Raw genomic sequence first — 20,967 nt, forward strand, 5'->3', positions numbered from 1 at the left:
GAAGCAGCACAACACACACGGATTGTGTCCGGGGTCCCCTGCATCCTTCAACGTTTACTGCGCATTGATACTGTGCTAAGCTCTCCGTTGGGCACTGGGGCCAAATGCTCTGCCTTCCTAGAGTTCTTGGTTTCTTGGAGGATAAAACCAAGGAAACAGATCATCTCAACACAATGGGCTAGACGGCACAATAGAGGTATAAGCAAGAGACAGTCACGGCTCAAAGGACAGAAGGCCTCGGGGGGCCTAGCGCTCAGGGTTCAGGAGGCCTATAGGATTCCTCTGCAGCCAAGCAAGAGAGAGACACACAGAGAGCGGGGGAAAAGAAGGAAAAGCTGTTCTCCAGGCTGTTGGGGCCCCTCAGAGAGTGAGCATTTAATCCCCTGCTTCCCTGGAATCCGTGCCCCCCTCCTCCTGCCAGATGGTACACCTGTCCCCACACGTGTCCCCTGCCTCCTGACACAAGGAAGGAGACAGAGGCCTTCTCAGTGGCCAGGAGCCAGGTGGTAAGGATGGGAGGTGGCATGCACAGCCTGGCCGGAGCATGCAGTTGGCCTGACCGACAGCCTCCTGGTCCCCAGGGCCCGGGGCGAGGCGCACAGCAGCTGACGCCCAACTGTCTCCCCGAGCTTGCTCCTTTCCTTGCTACCTTCTTTCGGGGGTCCCACCAGCTGGCCCTCTCTCCCCTTCCAGGCACGAAGGTCTCAGACCCCCTTTCTCCTTTTCTCCCCAGGTCAGATCACTTTTCCAGCAAAGCTGCCAATGCTCTGGTGTGTCCAGGGCTGAGGGCAGACGGAAAAGGGCCCCGGCCAGGCCTGGCTGGTGGACTGAGGTCCGTGGCACCGTCACCGCAGTTCCAGGGGAGGGTTTTAGCTTTTCCAGGTGCTTTCCCACACTGTTATCTCCTTTGATCCATGCAACCCCCCAGGGAGGAAGACTGGTCGGGCGTTGTTGTGTGTTAGGATTTCCATGTGATCCACTAGGAAACAGAGGCCCCCTCAGGGCTGGCTTAGCCCTGGCTCCATCTCGTAGTGTGGCAAGGTGGCCAGTGGGAGGAGAGCTCTCCATTGCCCATGCTGGGACCTTCCTGAGGATGCGGAGGTTCAGGCGACAGTTTGAATAGACAAGGTTTGAGGTGAACCCAGACAGTGCCAGGCTCGGGAGGCAGGAAGGAACTGAGGATGGGTAATTTGCTTCTCCATCCCCACACTTCTATGTAGCTTGCTGGCACCCACTAATTGTTCACTGGGGGATTCGTGGGTGGGCGCAGTCTCTCTCTTCACAGGCTTTCCCCAAATCCCATCGGCCTGGGGCAATGGGTACAACACCCTCGAGAGGCCTGAGTGCTTGGGGCCCTGTCCTTCCCTTCACACCCGATGGGGCCAGGGTTCAGAGCCCTCACAGGGAGACAGGTGTGGGCAGCTGGTCGGAGAGGCCTAAGCCAGGGCCCAGCCCAAGCCACAGCGGACCCTCCAAGGACAGGGCGGGCTGCACCAGCCCCTGACATGCCTCGTCCTATATCTTCTACGGCTCAGCAAATTTCTGTGGGAAAAGACAGCTCCTCTCTGCTGTCCTTTCAGGCAAAGAGCTAATTGTCTATTGGATGCCTGAAGCCGCATCCTCACCTAAACCTCCATGCTGGGGATGGGTCGGGGCAGAGGTCTGGGGCAGCAACGAAAGCCCCTCCTGAGGTCTGCTCCCCAAGGATGAGGCGTGAGGAGGTGATAGGGCCTGAGGCCTCCTGCTGATGGCTGGCAGGCTCCTGGCTGGCACCGCCTGGCTCTGAGCTGGCAGTTGGTGGAGCTTGTGGAACGGAGCGAAGCAGCAGGAATAATAATAATAGTGCTAGCTTTCATTTAGCCAGAACCTACTGCATGCCAGGTACTTGGTGTGTATTATCTCATTTAATCCTATGCCAACTTTGCAGGCAAGGTAATCGTAGCTTCACTTTACTCATTAGGAAAGAGTCTCAGGTTAAATAACCCACCCAAGGTCACATGTCTTGCAGGTGGCAGACTCAGAACTGAAATCCAGGTTTGTCTGACTCCCAGGCTGGGAGTGGGGGGGTGGGGTCGGCAGAAGGTCAGTGGAGACAGGTCACCCTGGAGAGTGAAGACCCCTCTCTTGAGGCTGCCCCAAGCGCTGGCTGTCGGGGCCACCTTTCTTTCTCCTAGAAATCAGGTGCCAGCTGCAGTGCCTCGGCATGTCCTTGGACACCACGATCACAGACTTACGATGGCTCGACGTAAGATCTTTTGACTTTAAGATGGTGTGAAAGCCATATGCGTTCAGCAGAAACCGTATTTTGAATTCTGAATTTGGGTCTTTTCCCCGGCTAGCAGCAATGTGTGGTACGGCGCTGTCTCCCACTGCTGGGCGGTGACCGGTGAGCACTGCGCCCCGTCAGCCACGGGATCCCAAAGGGTAAACAACCGGCACACTGGAAACCATTCCGTGCCCATATAACCAGGCTGGTTTTTCACTTTCAGTACAGTATCCAATCCGCTACATGAGAGATGCAACACTCGATTATAAACTAGGCTTTGTGTTGGGTGATTTGGCCCAACTGTCGGCCAGTGCGAGTATTCTGAGCACGCGTTAGGGTGGCTTGCTGAACTACGGTGTTCGGTAGGCTAGGTGTACGGAATGCAGGTCAACTTACCATGGGTTTGGGGGGATGTAACCCCATCCTAAGTCTGGGAGGATCTGTACGTTCCCCTACTTGACCAACTGCACACCTCTTAGCTCCTTGTACCCTCCAGTTTGCTAGCAACGATTCCGATGGTGAATGTGGAGCGAGATGCCACAAATGTGGTGATGTCAGAGGGCCAAGGGGAAGAGAGGCCGGTGACGGCGGAAGGGTTCTTTTTTGAAGTTGGCCAGGACCAGGACAATAACAGGACAGGCTCTGAGCAGATTGCACATTTTCCATCCTGAGCCTCCTGGGAATGTCACGGAGGCCTCGAGCCCAGAGGTGGAAGGTGCTCTCTGCCCTGGTCTGGCCAGGAGTGAGCTGTGTGGTTCAGGGCAAGCCGGTTCCCCTCATCAGGGCCCCGGCTTCCTACCTCTAATGGACACCACAGCACCTGTTCATCAGCGAGCAGAGCACCTCTGAGCTCCCATTTTCAGCTTTGGCCGTTCCTACGAATCCACCTCCCAGTAATTAATGGGAAGAACTCACGATGGTTTGTTCCCAGTGTTAGATGCCTTCTTCAAAAGTCAATAGCCAAGTGTGAGACCTCCTTAAATCCTCATAAAGTAAACACCAGCCCAGCCTCCTGCCTGTCCTCTCAGCTGTGAAAAGTCACATGATCGATATCCTTAAGAAAAAGGGAGGCACCAACCCCCAGAAAACCAGCTGGAGTTTCTGGAGGCTATGATTGCAACTAAAGCAACATGCAACCTTCTGACCAGAAGCTGACCCTGGGGCTGTCTCCTAAGAACTCCTGACTATCTGGAGACCTCAGGGCGGAGTGGAGTTCAAAGAGAAAATCTATTTTTAATGACTTGGGGGAGAAGAGTGGAGAGGCTGAGTAATTCGGAGTAATTAAAGCTATCTATCACTCAGAGAGTGGAATCCAAAGTTGGTTGAACTTTTCAATGACAGTTTTCTCCTCATTCATAAAACCCAGCAGAGGGATATACAGGAGTCAAAGGGGATAGGGCGGTGGCAAAAAGAAACTTCTGGCCCCGACCGGTGAAATTTGTCCTTTTGAGGAGCACTGGAGCAATGACCTCTCCTGGACCCTTTTTTTTTTTTCCTTTTTCAGGGAGAGGCCATATTTTGCACTGATGGAGAAGGTGGACAGTGAAGGGGACAGTCCTCAAGTTTCAGAGCTAGTTCCTATGCTTACCCCCATGTGACGTTAAGTTGTCAGCTCCCCCCACACCTCAATTTCCTCCTCTGTAAAGTGGGGACGATAATGATACCGACTTCACAAGGCTGTTTGAGGGCTTTGGTCTCACCTGCACATCAAGAGCCGTGCACACAGTTGGTGCTCAATAGTGGTAGTTATCACGCTCGGTCTCTATCTGCAGACCCCACTGAAGGTGGCAGTGTTTGCAAGGGAAAGCTGCAAAGGGCCCTCACCCGGGCTCTGCGCTCCTGTGTCGAGTGACCTTGAGCAGGCCACCTAGCCTCTTTGGGCTGGGACTGCCCATGTGTCAAATGGGGAGAATTACGCCTGCCCTTTGCATAAAGAGCAGTACAGCCACTCCGACTATTGTCCTTAGTAATGACTTAATCCTACCTGAGGCCGACGTGCACTAAAACCTAAGATCCTCTTCGGGAAGAAGTCAAATCAAGCTGAGTCTTCTAAGGATTCATGTAAAACGTGGGCAAAGGAAAAGCATAACGAGGGTAGGAAACCGAACGGGCAGAGTAGACATTCCAAATGCCACCCCGTATTTTCTTAGGCTCAGAGCCAGCAATACAGGGGAGGGAGAAATAGGGCCCTTTCTAGTTTTGTTTTTTTGGAAGGATCTACAAAGAAGCAGAGATGCCGATACTACGTTGTCTCCATGACAACTGTGGGTTTATTCAGTTAGGAGAAGCAGGTGGGATAGGAAATCGGAGAGGAGAGGGTTTGAGAAACTGGGCCTAAGACGTAACTAGCACAGATCTCCCACCTGGGATCCAGATGCCTAGAATCAGCCAGATCCCACAGCCTTCCCGATAGGGTCAACGTCAGCTCCTTTACCCCGGGGCGGCGGGGAGTGATGAGGGCAGGGGGATGGAGAAACATGGCAGGAATGACTCTTTATCCATCCATTCCTGTTCATTCCACACTCGTGCTTGTTCAGGTGGTTCCACTGAGGCCCCAGGATGCACGGAGCCCGAGTATAACCTTACCACACGGAGACTGATTTTCTCTAAGAGCTGGGCATCTAGCTTCTAGACTATGGTCCCAGGGCTCCATCCCCTCAACTTCTGCTCTCCCTGCCTTCCAGTTACCAGCAGAGCAAGAGGAGAGGGTCTGGAGCACCAGTTAATCCCAAATTCCCTTTGAAGCATCCATGGCACATAACGTTGGGAAGGTGAGCCTTGGGGTGGGAATCATCAGGGCCCGAGAAGAGGCTGGTCAGGATATGGAGTAAGAACACTTTTGCTCTTGTCTGGGTAAGAAGGTGGGGCCTGACTTTAGCGTGTTTTGAGATGGAGACTCAGGGAATCCTTCTATAAGAGGGACAGTGGGGCCATTAGGACATCACTGCTCCTTAAGGGGATCATAAGAATGAGCTCCTTTTGGCAGAGGTCCTGGCACTGCCTCCCAGCCAAGCTCCAGTTTCTGTCTCCTGATGCCCAACTGCACCTCTGGCTCTGAAGCTGGCACTCCTGCTTACAAACACAAGCTTGCAGGTTCTCAGGGGCTCCTTGTGTACTAATTTCCCATTCTTGGTATCTTCCCCAGAATCTGCTTCTGGGGTTATGAAGGGACGTCCACGTTGACGTTCCCAGGTCACCTTGACCTAGAGAGAGCAACCCTACTGAAAAGCGTAAGATTTGGCCAAGCCCAACCTGCAGAAGCCCTTCTTGAGGCCACCCCACGACAGCCACGCACATAGGAAAGGTCAGAGCCAGCTTAGCTCTATGCACAGGCACAGGATCCGAGACAGGCGGCCATCTCTCCACCTAAGGTGTTGGATAGGTCTGAGCAGACGAGAAGCCATCAGAGTCTTGTGTTGTAAAACCAAATTTGGGTTTCCAGTGCACCTCATGGAGGGCATCTTCTCAGCCATCTGTCCATTCTTCTCTCTAACCATCTGAGACTTGGCCATCCTGTCTTCCCTGACACATGAGATCTGAAAATATTCTCTCTGATTTTTTCGTCAGATGCCAAGTGGCTGGCTCCCTTGGGAAGGACAGAGCAGTTCTTTGTCACTCACGGCTTCCTAGGACAAATTAGTAGGTGAGTGGATGAGTGTGTGTGCGCGGGTGTGTCCGTGTGCGTGTGTGTAGGGGTGGAGAGGCAGAGGCAGAGAGATGCTGGATGACAGTACATGTTAAATATCTGCCTAAGCAAGATAAAAAAAGAGAATCCCCTGCACTTACATTAAATTTTATAAATCTCCTCTCTGTATAGAGCTCAACTGTTCATTCAGGCAATGCCGGCAGGGTGGTGACGGGGAGGCAGCAAGGCTCCCGTGCTTTGCCGGATCCTCAGCCGTTGGGCTGCTCAGGGAATCTGCATAGACCGGTCAGTTGGATAAAGACCATTCCCACTGGGGCAGCAGTGACTACACCCAAGGGTGAGTCAGTAGGGGTTGACTGACCCGGCCTTGGGATCTACACGCACGAGGGGGCCGGCCTACGGTTGTTAAGAACTTGGTGCTTTATAACTTGACTTTTACAATTGGTGTTTATTTTGTTCATTGGCTTGTTGACTCATTCACTTATTCATTAGTCCATCCAGGTATGAATCATTCCTTTATCTCTTCATACACCCAACAGACCCAAGTCTTGATACCACCCAACAGTAGGTATCAAGTCTCCTACTATGGAGTTATGATTACAAGTTAGTCATGGTCCCGTGGTGCCTCTGGTGGGCAAACTAGTAAGTCCAAGTGTCACTGGACAGGCTCCTAGCCGAGAGCGATCACCTTGAGCTGGACGGACCAGGAACGCGTCACCCTTTGCGGTAGGCCTTGGAAACTCAGTGAGATTTCGAGAGGGGGGGATGGAGGAAGGAACAGCCCCCGAGGAGAGAAGAGCATGAGCAAAGACTGCGCAAGAGGAGGTGCAGAGAGGATTCCAGGAATGAGCAGTGTTAGAGCCAGGGAACCGGCAGGACAGGTGACCTGAGGCGACATCGTGGAAGGCCAGGGTGGTGGAAACAGAGCAGAAAGGAGGAGAAGGAGACATGCTGCGTTTCTTCTTTCCCCACGTGTCGCCCACCTGTCCCTGTCACAGCATCCCTGCTGCCCCCCGCCCCACACCTGCCCCGGCTGCAGGCCCCGTGGATCTCCCTTCTATTCTCCACACAGCAGACGTGTCCTGCACACCCTCATTTCTCCTTTCCTTCAGAGAGGCTGAGGGCCCAGGTCTTAGGGTCAGACCGCCCAGGTCTGCATCCCAGCCCCTTCGCTGATGAGCTGTGTGACCTCGGGCACCTTCTTCAGGTAAGCCTCAGTGGTTGACTCGTGACGTGGAGATAATAACGGCATTATTTATATAAGACTCGCTGTCTGCAGATGAGCGGAGAAACAGAGGCGCAGGGAGTCTCAGTAAATTCATTTCCGGTCACACTGCCGGCAAGTTGCAGCGCTGGGATTCGAGCCCAGTCAGACGGGCTACAGAGTTCGTGCTCCAAACCTCTACACCTAATTGTCTCAGGCACAAAGGGTGGCACGGGTTAGGAAACCAGTAGGCTGGTGCCTGGCTTACAGGGGTTACCTGTTATTCACAGGTATGTACTATGCACATGCTACGTATGCTGCATGGGCATGAAGTTCAAAGGCTGAGCAGACGAGGCTCTAATCTTCAGGTACTCCGAGTGTGGACAGGAAAACAGATAAGCCCCCCAAATTATAATGAAATATTAGCGCCATGACTGAGATGTAGCACAGCTACAGGAGCAAAGGGAAAATCACGGAAGGCTTCCAAAAGGCAATGGTTTTAAAATGATGCCCTCAGCTAAAAAAAAAGCAAATAATAACAAAAAAAATTTTTTTTCAAAAACGACGAGAAACATGGCATGTTGGATAATGTTTATAGTCCAAATGCACTACCCCCACCCCACCCTGATAGTTGAGGCTTTTGACTTCTGTTCCCCCCACCAACCAGGCTGACATGTCCACTCTAGACTCCTTCTGCTGGTGTCAACCCCCACTCTGGGCACAGTGGCCTCTGGTGCTCTGGACGGCCCCCTTTGCTCACACATTCCTGCTAATCAGAATGGCCTCCCGTCTCCTGCTCATGTGCAAACCCCTGGGCTGCTCCTCTTCCACGCAGCCTTCTTTGATCAACCTCTATGACGTCTCCTGCTAAGTTTAGAATCTGACTACCTGTCCAGCTGGCAGGACTCTAATGCACTTTGTAAACTCTTCTTAGGACTCTATCTTTTTTAGGTTACTCACGGGGCTCTGCTTTTTACTTCTTGGTATGAGATATCCCTGTATGCTCCAACTTCACTTTCTTACACAAAATAGGTCTATAAATACCTGCTGAGAAGCTAATCACACTTGCCCAGTGATCCAGGTTTTATTTTAAGCTTCTTAAGTAAATGTACTAAGAACTATGTGAAGGTTCTCTAGGTGTGGCTGACGCCCCTGGCATTTTGCTGGGATCCATTAGGTGATGTGAAGGGGTTTTTTTTTTTGTGTGTCTGTGGTTTTTTTTTTTTTTTTTTCTTTTTAAATAGACTTTTAGTTTATAACCCAGTGTGTCGTGTCATGGAAAGGACATGACTGAGTTAGAAGAACTTGGCTCAGCATCGCCCTGTACTCAGCTGTGCTGGGTGAACCACTTAACCTCTCTGAGCCTCAGTTTCCATTTTTGTATATATGATCAAATATCAAAATTAAAGCATCCAGCTGGCGAAACACCAAGTTATAACGAATGCCGCATGCTAAGACGGCAGGCTGTCACACAAATCTTTCAGAGTAGATTTTCAAGATTTTTCTGCCCTTCATCTTAGGTCCCTGTCCTGAGATCAAAGAAATACAAGGACTGAGGAATAAAAAGGAGGACATTTTGTGAGATGTTTGGAGGAAGCCCTCGGAATGCTGTGACCTAGCCACCCCTTAATAGGCCCACTTGGAAAGCTGGAGACACATGCCCTGGACTATAGGGGAGAGAGTGGATGGGGAAATCCAGTAGGCAAGAAATCCAGAGACTCAGCTGCTGAGGAAGCTCTTAGGAAGCAGAGTGAAGGCAGGACCCTGGGGAGTCACTGAGCACTCCTCCCCCATGGCAGGCCAAGGGTGTGCAAGTGCTTCCTTGGACCAGATCCAGCTGTGGACACCTCAGAAGGACAGTGGCCTGGACACCTCTGATGACCTGTCCAAGAGAAGAAACCCGTGGAGGTGGGTTCTATGTGGAAGGAAGAGCTGGAAAATCAGGCCTGAGAGCAGAAGGCAGGAAACAATGCCCAACTTATGGGATGTGCAGCCAGAGAAGCTCAGCAGAGGGGTGTCCAAGGGCCCACGAAGGACCTCGCCCCAAGAGAGTCAGAGCTGTTAGCCAGCTCAGAGAGCAGAAGGCGATCTTGTGACAATTCCAGTTCAAGTTGCAAAAGGGTCTCTCTGACCCTCCCTCTCCGCCTCCTTGAAGGGGTCAATGACAACACTCGGGTGGGGCAAGGATAAATGACAAAAAGAGCAGAAACATCCCTCTTGGCTCCAAGAGGGGAGCACGCAGGAGGCCCAGGCTGGAAGACGGGGGACAGCTGAGCTGCGGTCAAGGCTTCCAGAACTTTACTTCTGGTCTGGAACTGGACATTATAACTCTGGATTGAGACTGTGGTTGAGACTTGAAAGCCTTGGTGTTATGATTCAAGAGCGAGCTGAGGAGCCTCCAGCAGGTACTGGAGACAGAGGCAAGGGGACTGCGGGAGGCAAAATAAAGCGGCGTCTTGGTGCCATCCCCCAGTGTGCCGGTGGGCATGGGAATGCTAAGGACCACCGTTCCTAACTGCACGTTTTCATGACGGTCACACGAAGTGGGAGCCCCAACCCTGCACGGTTCGGGATCTGGCTGGTGGCACACATCTGTGTTACTGCCAGGGACAGATTGATGACTTACTGATAACATGATTTTAAATAAAAAAGAAACCTCTGGGCATCGACGTGCAGAGGGTTCAGCTGACTGTTCCTTCCAGGGCCCTGGTGTCCTTCCACGGAATGTACAGGGGTGCGGTCTCTTTTCCAACTCCAGTTGTTCATGGGTCAAAAGAACTTGAGAACTGCCTCCCCCACCTCCCACCCCACCCACCCCGCCCCGGGAGGCCTCAGGGGATGTGAGCACAATCATTACATGCCACATTCCAAGCTGGTCTAATGAAGACAAGGGTGTCGTGAGGCCTGGCTCCTGGTGAGAAGCCCTCTGGGTGCTCCTGTCTCCCAATCGATGGGGATTACAGCTCTGCAACCTCTCCCCCTTGTCTGGAGGGTAGAGGCGGGGAATGTTTGAATCTTTACTTCCCTCGCTGCTTTCTATTCCTGGCCTCCTTCAACGGCTGCCTCAGATGTAACCAATGTCACGGGAGCCGCCAGGGATCGAAAGGGGTGGAGGGGAACTTGGGGAAATGGAAGAGAAACAAAAGATTCTTTTCCTTTTTTAAAAAAAATTTAAACAGGTGCTTAGGAAATTAATTAGAGCAAATAATCACCAAGTTGTCTGAGTCTCTATTTTATTTAGTGCATGCCGGGTCTGCTGGAAAGAAAAAAAAAGGGGGGGAATTTTAAATAATTTTGGAGTTATAACTGATGTAATTAGGTGCTCAGTGAACACTTAGCATCGAGCTGTGCTTATTAAAATTACTGTTTTAATCAGAACATTGCTGGAGAATCATTAATAATACAATGGCTTGATTCCCTGGAACTCTAATTAGACCTGGACTTTTAACCACCTGAGCGTAATCTGGCTCCGTCTGGATGCGCACCACGGGTGATGCATTATCATTTCAGGGCATGTGGGGATGGAGCATCAATACTGCTATTTAGTGACTGCCTGAATGCTTTATTTTGGAGTGTGACAGTGTGTTGAGGAGGCCCGGGGGGGCAGGAGGGCATTGATGCTGAAAGGTGGAGATGGAAGTGAAGGGGGTCAGCCAAGGGCTCGGGGTTGGAGGTCTTCAGGAAGGAAAGGCAGGAGATACTTCTCCCGCCACCGGGGGAGCCTTACCCATCATTCTATAGGGGAAACAATCAAGCCAAGATGTCACAGACCGGCTAAGTGTCCCGTTTCCTGGGTCACTCTGCCTTCACGGGGCCTGCCGGTCATCCAAACCAAATACGGGCCCAGACGGGTGCAGCATTAGGCCCTGCCAGGCCACTGTCATCTAGAAATCTAATCTATCATTCACCGAGTGATTACCAAAGGTTAATCTGGTGAAGGGCTGGGACCACTTCTTAAGTTCCCCGTCCGGCACTTTGGGTCACCCTAGAGAGAGACCATGAGACAGGCTGAGCTTTTCCAGAATCTTCTAATCTTTACAGGCATTTCAGGGTTAACTCGGTCCACAGCCTGGAGAGAGGCTGAGTGGATGTGTTCATGTCTCCGGAGACGCTTGGCTGAGCTGGTGTTTGGGGAACGGGGTCAATGCCCCAGCTCCGAGCACAGAGCTTTTGGTTTCTCCTTCAGCGGGTGGCTCGGTTGTATCAACACTGATTTGGCCCCCCTTGAGGGTGGAGTCCTCGGATAGATGTCACAGGGGTGCCCAAGAGCAAAGGAAATGGAAACACGCTCTCTGCCCTCCTAGAGCTTGCTAACTAGTTGGAAGGACATAACAAAGATGTGAAAACAAGATTTAGGATACTTAAAAGGCAGACACTGAGAAGGGAAAATTAAGCTGGACCGGGGCAAGGGCAAGCGGAGTTAAGTGGTGATCAGAACACGATGGGATTAATCAGAGAGGGGGTAAAGGCCTTGCAGAAGAGGACGTGGGGCCAGGGAGGGGAGGCAGCCCTCTCTGTGCCCTCATTAAACATTCTTCTGGCTGCTACTGGAGGCCTCCAGACAACAGCATTGAACTCTCCGAAGCTCCCTCTCTGGGCCACCTCTAGCCAGTACAGCACTTGTGTGCAATTGGAAAAAGTCCTCGCCTCTAGGCCCTGCGTGGTTGGAGAGATGAGCGAGGACTCAGTTTCAGCCCCCACTTGCCCCTCAGCCTGATGCTGTTGTGCAGTACACAACCTGAACCATCATATCTGGCAGCCCTGATGCCCAAATTCTCCAGGGGAACAGAGAGTCAAAATGTGTGGTGTGGGTCCACTGGAGTTTGAGCCTAGCTGAGCCAAAGATAGAATATTTTTAAGGGTTAAATAGCATGCCTCTTATAAGCCCTGCGGGGACCGGTGGGTGGGGGGGTGGTCAGTGGGAGGCACAAAGAAAGTCGGAATCCAGTGTGGGCTGAGGAGCAGGGAAGTCACCACGGAGAGTGTGGGACTCGAGGAAGGCAGGGCGAAGAGTCCCGAGCAGGAAAAGATCAGGAAAAGATCGCAAGGCAAAGCGGAGAGAATGAGCTTTGGGGTGTGTTCTGGGGATCGTGAAGGAGACCAGAAGGATACCCCATTCAGATATCTTTTCTTACTGGTTCCACTGGGAGTAGACATTTTAAATAAGGATCAAGAAAGTAAAACAACTCTAGGCCCCCCTCAAGGAAGCACAGCCCACTGGAAGAGGTTTGCTATAAACCAGCAAGGCCAGGGGAGGGAGATTTTCATTGCAGGGGAGCCCTAAGGGGAGCCTCAAGGTCCAGATGAGGGACAGGAGTGCCTCCAACTTCCAAGATGGTCTCTGGGGTGGGCCCTTCACCCCTTTCTGGACTCCCTATAGCCTCTCACCTCGGGTCGGGGGATGGGGGCTTACATGTACTGAATGCGAGGGGGCAGGCGGTCCCTGTGCTTTGGAACAAATGGCAGGGCCTCAACTCAAGAATTCCTGTGCTTCTGAAAAAAAAATACTATGTCTCTCTCTCTCTCTCTCTCACACACACACACACACATACACACGCTGAGGGCCCATCATTCCACAAACTCGTGCTCTTATGCAAACAGACTCGTGAACACAAACATGCATTCATACCACACACGCACATTCCACAGCAGCACACTCATACACACACACACTCACGCCGACACTCTACTCCATACACACATTCATGTCACACGCGCTCGTAACGCGCAGCCATTCCTACCCCACTTCTGCGCCCGCCTGCACACAACTGTGGGTAGGAAGAGCCATCAGGAGCTGTCTCCGTCGGGTGTGTAGTGAAGAAGGATTAGGGCCGCCCAAGATTAAACAGAGGAGTTAAAAATGACAAACAGACTTCTAAACAGGATTAGAGTCTTAATGAAAACCATAATGAATGGAAGAGCCGCACAGATACCATCCATTAATGGCCATAAATATCAGACCAACAGATGAGATCTTAGACACTGGAGTTCGGAACCCCATCAAATTACTTCTATTGTGATTCATCAATAAATAACGAAGCCCAACGTCATATTTGAGGTCTTATCATGCTTCGAAGAATAGACTCGGAGGCCAGAAAGACCTGGGCTTGAATTCTGGTTTTGCTCCTGACAAGCTTGGGCATGTTCCTCTGCTTGTTTGATTTCAGTTTCTTCATCTATAAAACGCAGATAATTATCCCCCTAATAGGGATGTTGTAGAGATTAAATGAAGTCCTGGACAGCTCTGATAATAACTTATAATAATATTAATAATTTATTATTACAGTTATGATTAAGTCTCACTGTTATCGCTTGTTGCCTCCCCTTTTCAGCCTCCTGGGGGGAAGGAGGGCCAATTGGCTGGTGGGATCAGTAGAGAGAGAAGGCAAAAAGGGAAGGGAGATGGAAGGAATACGAAGAGCAGGAAACTGAGGCAGGGGCACAGCAGGGAGAAGATGGGGAAAGGATAAGAAAATGGGAAGGAGGATGGCACACCTCTTGGATGCTACACCCGGGCATCATCCCTGGTGGGCTGCCCGTGCCCTCCTGGGTGGTGGTTACCAGGGGAAGGTGAGGGTGAGTCGTAGCCACACAATTACAGCCCAGCCTTCCTAACATTTTTTCCAATAACAGCTTTATGGAGATATAATTCATAAAACCATAATTCATAATTTCATAGGATTCACCCACTTGAAGTGTGTACCATTCAATGGTTTTTGGTAGATTCACAGAACCATACAACCATCGCCACCAGCGATTGGAGAACATTTTCATCACCCCAGAAAGAAACCCCATATCCATTAGCAGCCACTCCCCCTGCCTGCCCCCTCTCCCACCTCCCGGACACCCGCTCCTGCTCCAGGCCTGGGCAACCCACCACCAGTCGACTTGGTCTCTATGGATTTCCCATAAATAGAAGCAGACGCTATGTGGTGTTTTGTGGCTGGCTTCTTTCCCTTAGCAGCATGTTCGCAAGGTTTGTCCACGTTGTGGCACATTTTAGTGACTTCTTACATCTCTTAATTCAGAGCCAAAAAAAGGTGAAGACAGGGGGCTTCACATACCCACACACAAGTGTCCTAATGGCAACTGTCCAATAGTTGACCCTGAGAAAGCTCACCGAGCCAAGGTCGGCCACTAAGTCAGACACCCAGAGGCCAGCCAGTTGGAGTCTTCCTTCATTTTTACCGTCGGGGGAACCAAAGTGCAGGGAAATGATATGTTTTTCGAGTGTATGTGTTTGGCGCCTTCCATATGCTTCTCACGAACACAGGAAAACAAAATAAGATCCAAATGTAAGGCTCTCTCGTCTATGGTTTTATGATTTAGATTTAATGTTAAGAGGCAAATGAGAGTCTCTTGGTATTCCGCACATATGTCTCTCTTATCTCTTAAAAGTGACAATTCCCAACTCTATTTTTACAGTGTAAAAGGATGACTCTCCTCTAATGGTTGTCTGTCATTGTTTATGTTTCAAGTAATTTTTATACATTCAAGACTGTAGCCTTAGGATGCAGGAAAGTGACACCCCCGAGCCAAAGGCCGTCCCTGAGGAAGGGAGGGCTTGTGAGCCGGACTGAGAAGGACCAGGCTTGTCACTGGACTCAGGAAAACGTCAATCACCTTTGCTCCGTCACTGAAGTGAGAGGTGTCCCCTGAGGGGCCACTATTCTGAGAGTTTCAGGAATGACAGGGCACTATCTGCTCAGTCCCGCTGACCCTACAGATGGAGAACATTTAAACACCGAGTTGTGTGTGCGGCTTCCCTGCCCGTACTGTGCCGACCACCGTTACCCCGTGGCCACTAGATGTTAGTCTAGGGCCGCGGGAAAAGCAACCGAACTTCATGCAAAATGGAACTGGACTAGGGACACCTGGGTGGCTCAGCGGTTGGCACCTGCCCGCAGCTCAGGTCGTGATCCCGAGATCTGGGATCGAGTCCTGCATCGGGCTCCTTGCGAGGAGCCTGCTTCTCCCTCTGCCTGTGTCTCTGCCTCTCTCTCTCTCTCTGTGTCTCTCCTGAATAAATAAATAAATCTATCTTTTAAAAAAATGGAACTAGACAAGTACGCCACTGATGGATACTTATGCGATCACGAGCCCAACGAGAGAGGGTCAAGTGAGGCCTTCTTTCTTCCCTACAAATTCCTAGTACTGACTTAGCTTGCATCACCGGGACAGGAAACTGTCCCCAGGCAGGCCGAGGTGGTGCGAGGAGCGACGGTGCCCTGAGATGCCAGGCGTGGTGGCCGCGAGCTGGAAGGACCCAGCTCATGAGGAATGCCCTGAAGTTCAGGTATGATTACTGGTCACTTCCTCTCAGGGCTATTCAGTGATCATAGTCTCTCCAGTGACCCCAGTGGGTACCGTGAGGGTCACAGGGCTCACTGAATTCACTTGAAAATGGCACAATAACTATACCAAATGGCCTGGTGTGTAAGACCCTCGTCGGCGAAATAAAATGACACAATGCTGCCACTCTAAAAAGGTCAAGCATTGTTTATTAACAATGCCCGGAGAATCTCATTAAATCCAGGAGCGTGAGGACAGAACTAATATCATACATGTGAGGTGATTTGCATACCAAGGAGGACCGGTGGCCCTGGGACCAGGCTCGCACTGTAAGTCTCCCGAGGCTACTGTTCAGAAGGCCCCTTGCCCTTGGCCGGCCCTCAGCTCTGCTCTGCATCCCAGCTGGCCCGGAGGAGGTGCTGGGCACATCTTTGCAGCCCCAGAGCTCCTTTCCTCTGTTGCAAATTACATCTCAGTGCAAACAAACAGGTGATCCCAGGTGTGGGGAAAGGGACTTTGGAACCAAGTGAGGGTGGCTAGAATTTTCTCCATTAACCTGGGCCTGCTCCAATTTGCACTCTGAGCATACATTTGCATGTTGCATTCCAGAGGCCCTAATTCTAAGAATATTTGATAAAATAAAATTGATTCTTGTAATCCTCTGTGATCATATTCAAACCCAGTATTCTCAGCTTGGCCCACAGAATGGGTTTGCCTGCCGGCTTTCCTCCATGCTTTCTTATTAAAATTGTTTTCTCACACACTGATTGAGTGTACAGTCGGTGCTGGGAGGGGACAGGGTACCTCTGACCTGCATCTGGTCTCCTAGAAGCTTAGAGCCTAATGGGGGAGACGCCAGATATTTATTAGATCTTGTCACTTTTACCATGAAGTTAAAGAAGCTCTGAGAGCTGAATACATTCTGATTGGAGTGAACTGGGATGCTTCTGAGTTCTGTTGGGGACATAAGGAGCAAGGACACACGGAGGTGGCAGCAAGTGGACACTCCCAGCTTTCTACAAGTTCAAAACACCTGCATGGTACTTTAGCCTATCGTCTGTTTTTCCTTCATGTAGGGAGGCTGTTAATGAGAAAGTCCTTGACATGAGATGGCCGAAGGCTGAACCCAGCAGGTCTCAGAGGCTTGGGAAAGGCCCGTGACTATGGACAACCACTGGGTGGGCCAGGCAGCGAGCGTGGCCAGGCCATGGCTGAGAGCAGGATGCCGGCTTAGCCTGGCTCCCTGCAGAAATCTTGGGGCCTCAGGAAGCAATCTTGAACCAAGCAGTGGCTTGGTTTTTCCTGGCTCCTCTAGGAGCTTAGGCTTTTCCTGTGGTTCTGGAGCTGGGATCAATCATGGACTATGTGGCCTGCTTTTCTTGGAGAAATCAGACTCCTTGTGAGCCAGTCTCTAGCGGTTAGTGAGCTAAGGATTGCCCAATACTGCCAGGGTTCGGCTGGGATGATTAAAGATTTATTTATTTATTTATTTATTTATTTATTTATTATTTTAAAGATCTTTTTAAAAAGCTACTACTTACTGAACGTTTGCTATGTGCCGGGTACCGAGCTCATCGTTCTATGTACATCGCCAGTTCAATCCCCCGCAACAACCCGATAAAGTAGAGTCTATGGTTATTGACAATTTATCTAAGAGGAAACTGAGGGCTTAGATTAGATAAATTTGACAAAGGTCAATGTAGTAAGAGCTGGGGCCGGGACTGCAGAGGTTCTTAACGGAGCCTGTGCTTCCCCGCTGCCGCCGGGCCTCCCACCAGCAAGCAGGTAACGCGGAGCGTGTTCGGAGCGCCTGGATTCCCCTCGCCTGCCCTGCCTTCCCCGGGAGCCACGGGCTCTGCTTTGACTTTCTCCTCTGCTACTCGCCTCCTCTCCCTACGTCCAGAGCGCTCCTGGAAGGAAGCTCATGAGAAGGGATGCAGGCACACTATGTCCTGGGCCCAGGGACAGGTGACCTTTCCAATTCAGCACCTTTATAAATCTTACCTAATGAAGTTAAAGGGAAAAAAGAATTAATGAATAAATGAAGGTTAAATCACTCCCTGCAGAAAATTGATGCTGACAGCAAGGGCCAAGAAGAGAGCTTGGAAAGCAGGGAGCTGACTTGCACAAGAGGCTTTTAAAATTCCTTTCCCGAAATTTGAGAGAGCCGTGCGGCCGGCCAGCTCTGAGATGGGCAGGGAAGGCTGGGACCCCCACGGCAGATGGCCTGACGGTGATGGAGTAAGAAAGCCATACTCTACCTTGGGTAAAGTTTTTGGAAGCCGGTCTGGTTTATGATACAGGGACATATCTGTGTGCAACACACACACACACACACACACACACACACTGTACACATGGTTAACTCTTGCAGCTCAGCAAGGACAGGCAGTTTGGGTCTGCCCGTCTCATTCCTGGCCTCCTGGGACCTCTGCGGAATGTCTTCTTGTCAGCACCCACTTGTTAGCTGTGTCGATCTCCTTGTCGCCACCCTGGTTGTCTCCACCCTCAACTTCCACCCCCACATCCCCAGGGCTGCACCCCTCAGCCCAATTGGCTCCGAAGGGCCACAGGTGAAGGCATGGCTGGGCCGAGGGAGGCAAAGAAAGAAAAACAGAAACAGCCACTCGCCAACATAGGCCAGCGGCCAGAAGAGGTGCAAGGAGAGGCCAGGGTTTTGGGGAAAGGGGATGCAAGAGGACATGCCTGATAAAGCTCACAGGGCAAAATGTGGGTGGGGGCCTGGGAGGGACTTCTGCGACTCACGGAGTCACTCCCTCTGGGGCGTGTCACTTGCTGGCCTAAACCTACCTCAGTTTGGCTCCCTGGCGAAATGGGAATGAAGAGGAGGCCTGCGGAAAAGGATCAGAGGCAAAAATCGCCCCTGGTGGATGCACGGAGCAGAAAAGATGGGTCATTCCGCTTCCCCTCGTCTCGTCTGTGCCCACAGGTTTTTAAGAATCTGATCATGAAGCCAGGGAGGTTCTGAGAGACCAGCAGAGCATGCCCACCCCGCAGTGGGATGGGGGGCACGGGAGGCAGGAAGCTGGCGCTGGGCTGGTGGAGGGTGGGCTGGAGGGGAGGGGGGAGGCGGAGAGACCTGAGCTGACTAGATCAACCAGTAAATAAAAGGTCACAGTGATTTTTTCAGGCACCCAGGGAGAAGCAGGCAGCGAGCTCTGCTGACGGCAGGAGCTGACAATTGGCAAATGAGCCTCTGCAGTTATCTGTTTCCCTTCCTTATTCTTGTCTCCTAAGACAGAGGCTAGAAATAGATGCAACTGGCAGATGACTTAAGGAAGAAAAATGAGCAACGTGTTAGTTATGGGGGGCTCAGTGGCAGTGAACCAGGGAGCTGGTGAGTTAACCGGGGAGTAGGAAGAGGGTGGAGCTGGGGCTGCCTGCAGGGTTTGGCTCTTGCTCTGTCCCAGCCACTTTGCAGGGACCTGTCCCTTCAGCTCAGCAGCCCTAATAAGGCAGGTCTTACTGCGTCCCTCACTTTACAGAGAAGAAAACGGAGGCTTAGGGGTGCCTGGGTGGCGCAGTGGCTGAGCATCTGCCTTTAGCTCAGGGTGTGATCCCGGGGTCCTGGGATCGAGTCCTGCATCGGGCTCCCCGCAGGGAGCCTGCTTCTCCGTCTGCCTGTGTCTGGGCCTCTCTCTCTGTGTCTCTCATGAATTGGGTAGATAGAATCTTTGAAGAAAAAAAAAAAAAGAAAAGAAAAGAAACCTGAGGCTTAGAGAGGATGAGCCAGGCCCTGCCGAAGAACAGCAGAGCCAAGACTTGAACACAGGCCGATCTGTCCCCAGAGATGAGCTCTTTGCATTATCCTTCAGTGTCTCCTTTCCACATGCTGTCTCTTTTCTTGTCTCCCGTCTTCCTCGCCCTCTCTTCCTAACCTTCAACAAGTGTTTATTAAGACACTGGGTGCTTGGTGCATGAGAGGTTTTCCCAAGGACTGTGGCAGGCGGGTGTGTCCAACTAAAGTCCGCTCGCTGCCTGTGTGCCACGGATATTCTTTGAACACTGAAACCTCCGAACCCTTGCCTTCCTTCAGCCCCAACAATAACAAATTGGGGGGACCAGTCCCTGAATACGCTGACCTCTTTCATGCCGCTGTGCTTTCCTTCACTTGAGAAATCCTCCTTTGCCTTTTGCTCCACTTGGTGAGCTCCTCTCCTTTCATGAGTCACCTAGAACGACACCTCCTCCAGGAAGCCTTCCTTGACTCATAGACTGTTGGGTAGCACCTGTCAGGCATCCCCAGCACTCTGCATACTGTATCACACTCCTGTTTCCCTGGCATATGTGTGGTTTTTGTCAGGATGAACTCTGTGCTCACGGTAGGTTCTCAAAGGTTGTTTGATAAATTGCTCGGAAGCTGAGTGGTTAACTAAGACGGCATTCTCCGCTCTGTTCATTTTTCTCTTTCCAATCTTCTTTCTGCTCGACTCTCATGTCTGCCCATCTCCCTCTTCTCATTAAATATTACTTGAGGGACAGAGGCTGAACCCAGACTGTTTGCTAAGCCACCAACAGCCGATGACACACCTTCACCTGCTGCGCATTTCAAACCCCAACCTGTTTGAAGAAGCGGGGAGTGAGTGGGAATAACCAGGAGGGGGAGTGAGGTTGCTCCTTGTGGAGTGGCAAAGGCTCTGGGAATTTAACCGTGGGGCAGTGCAAACCATGAACTCGGGACTTGGGGTCCCTGAGCTGGGCAGGCTACAGAAAGATCAAAGGGCCAGCTTGGAAAATGCAGGCAAGTGGGGCTCTGGAAACAAGCAGGCCAGAGGAGAAGGAGCACAGAACTGCTTTCCCCCGCAGTGAGCACAGCCCAGGCTGATCTGCAAGCAACCCGAGGTCAGCTTCCCATCTCATGGGACCCCCATGTTCATGGAACATCTCCTGCATAAAAGGCCTGAGCCATTTGTACAAACAGCCAGCAGGAGTGGGACCTAGCTCCCTTTTCCCCTGCACGGGCACCTAGAACCCCAGCCCACAGATGAAGGAGCCTCAGCAAGTGGCCTAACACCCAGCACCCATGTCCCACCCTCTCTGTGGGCGAGGGGGAGGCACGTGGAGAATGGGCTGTGCGCCTCAGAACTTCAAACTGTGCTCCGTGGAAGGGTTCACAGAATTTCCCTTTCCTCCCTCCCCCCTTCGCGGGCGCCCGGTGCATCTCTTGGCACCTCCGAAGCTGAATCTTCACATCATAGCAACTGTCCTACTCATCAGTGCATGGAAATAACTTTTCACGACGGCTCCTCTGATGTTGCCATCTTTTGTGTTGATCAAAACAACAAAACGAATCAGACTCTCGGCGTTTGATTGAAGCCTAATTGGAAATCCAAAGTGGCACTAAATGTTATGGTCTAAATAAAACACATTCAATTACAGAAACTCAACACGGGGAGCACGAGAGAGCTCTGGGAAGGAGCGAAAAGGCAGGCTACGGAGATCTGGGGCGTCACTGCGGGGCTGGATGAGTCAAGGCGGCAAGCACGGAAGGCCGTCTAGAGCCCAAGAAGTCCCCAGTGAGGGTGGTGCTGGGGCCTC

At 51.6% G+C, this 20,967-nt stretch overlaps 1 protein-coding gene across 1 annotated transcript in view; it reads right to left on the reverse strand.

The window, feature by feature from the left end:
* PLXNA2 (plexin A2) overlaps positions 1–20,967 on the reverse strand; it is a 205,642-nt gene that overhangs the window by 79,673 nt on the left and 105,002 nt on the right. The window lies entirely within an intron of this gene.

This window comes from Canis lupus, chromosome 7 (genome assembly GCF_011100685.1).
Source record: "Canis lupus familiaris isolate Mischka breed German Shepherd chromosome 7, alternate assembly UU_Cfam_GSD_1.0, whole genome shotgun sequence".
NCBI lineage: Eukaryota > Metazoa > Chordata > Mammalia > Carnivora > Canidae > Canis > Canis lupus.